Source organism: Rhamphochromis sp. 'chilingali', assembly GCF_963969265.1.
Source record: "Rhamphochromis sp. 'chilingali' genome assembly, chromosome: 19".
NCBI classification, from domain to species: domain Eukaryota; kingdom Metazoa; phylum Chordata; class Actinopteri; order Cichliformes; family Cichlidae; genus Rhamphochromis; species Rhamphochromis sp. 'chilingali'.
Genome location: NC_137946.1, coordinates 29,995,704 through 29,998,066, shown reverse-complemented (window position 1 = coordinate 29,998,066; position 2,363 = coordinate 29,995,704).

The window sequence follows — 2,363 nt, the reverse complement described above, 5'->3', positions numbered from 1 at the left end:
ATTTGTACAGCCCTAGTTGAAAACTTGCACAAGCCACAGGTACAACTCAGGTTTTCAAGATCAGGAATTATTGTAATTTTTTATAATTGTTTTGCATGAAGTAAGAATTTCCCTGTACAGTGTAAACCGCTGACCTTATTTTTACCGTGCATATGCCAATAATGACATTGTACATCCATGTATCTTCTCTGTGGCCTTTGCCTTCTGCCTGGCAGCTCCATCTTTAAAATCTTTGCCCTGCCCCTCCTCTGCACATGCCCAAATCATCTCATTAGTCATCTATGATGACCAAATATTAGACTAACCTCATAAATTGATCATAAAATCATTAGTGTCTTTCAGCCTCATCTTGATGTCGGCCCACCTTCATCCCTCCTTGAATGTATCTTCCTCTCTCTTTCATTCTCATTGCTTCTCAGGTGTGATAGAGAAACACCTGAATTGGTTTTTAAAAGATATATATTGAAGCATGCGTCTTTTCACTCTGATTGTGTATCAGTCTAATTCAGTATAATTTAACTTGTGATGAGCACAGATAGAACCAATTATATTTATCAGATAAAACGCTGTTACCTCGTTGAGGTATTTAAAGATCAGTCACTGTATGGTGAACGATAAAGAAAACAGCAACACTGTCCATAGATTTACGTAACTTTAAGCATTTTAGCAGAAAGGATATTTTGCTGCCTTTTCATGTTTGCAGGCTGACATACAGATAAGAGAAAATACAAATATTGAATTTACTAAGCTATCTGAAGGCAACTACCAGCTTTTAAGGTGGAATGTTTTCTTGCATGTTTTTCAGGGCACGAGTTGTTGTCTTGAATCAATCAACACAAGGTAAATATCAATATAACAGCTTTGACCATGCGGTTTGACTTTAGTTCTTCCCTCGCATGACACACACTTTACTGAGGATTGGATTTCAGTTGGATTATGCTAAGTGTGAACATTTCATCCTTGGAGAAAAGTGTTTGAGCACCGTTCTGGTGCACTTGGGAATCATACCATACCTATGAGGTAAGAGATCACTGGGTTTAGGCAATGATAGGTGAAAAAGACGTAATATTACAATCCTAGCAGCAGACGCCTGAAAGGCTTTAATCTCAATTTTCATAGGCAAAAACTACAAGTGTCAGGTTAGTTCATGGAGCTTAGTAGCCTATTGTTTCTGTTAGAGTAACAAAGACTACGTGTTCTCACTTTTAAGATGATATTTATGATATTTTACCTGTTCTGTCTTTATCTGTGCACTAATATTCACTCACACTGAACAATGTTATCTGCAGTGTGGGCGTGATTATTCAAAAGAGTAATGTATTACACATTACCTGTTGCTGATCTTAAAAGTAATGCAGTCTTAAGAGAGTAATTTGTTGCACTACTCGTTACATTACTTTCTTGTTATTCCATAAAATTACCTGAAATGCATTGTCCAATCCTAAGAGACTTCAAAGTGACTCCCACAGTGATTCTACTTTAGAAACATGAACCGATAGAAGCGGAGGATGCAGCCTGACTGCTCATCACTGCCTTTGTTACCTGCTGAAGTTCACGCTCTGGCTGCTGGGCTGGAGTCGGAGTTTCAGATAACTGAATAACCTTTGCAACACAAGTAACAACACAATAACTTAAGTGTAACTGTAGCTATTGTACAGTTATGAATTACATCACTGCATTAGTGAAAAAAATCTAACGTGATTACACTAACGCGTTACATCCAACACCCTTTATCTGCGATTCAGTGCTCGTCCAGTGGCGTGGCCTATTTCAGTTCAGTTCAGTTTTATTTATACAAAGCCATATTTATGCAGTTGCCTTTTTTGGTTTATGCTGTACAGAGAAAACAATAACAACCAGATCACCCCTTACATTTCTCTGTCTTTATGCTTGAAGTTTGAACTAAATTTCTGTGCGCATGTGTTTCTCTGTACTTTTACCAGCACCCGTGTGTTTGCACGTAAGCAATGAGAGATGCAGCAATGACAGATGTTGCTTCACTGTTCTGTTTGGCCACACATCATGCTGTGGACGACATGCTTTCTCCTGGAAACTCTCATCCGTCAGTAAACATCTCCCTGTTTACTACTTTAGTCATGAAATCACAGCTGACATGCAACACGATACATAGATTGGCAGGTGAACTCCGGGAAGAGCAGAGCACAAACTTGCAAAGCAAGTGCAAGTAATGGGGGCGCCGCCTCTAGTGTCCACAAACTTTCCATCCATCTGCCCACCTCTTCCTGCGGTTTTTCTCCTCCTCTTGTATGAATCCCTGCACGCCTGTTTGTCACTTAAACGAAAGCGAACAGACTGACAGGCCAATATCTGAGTCTTTAAAATGAAACTACTAGCAAATTAAT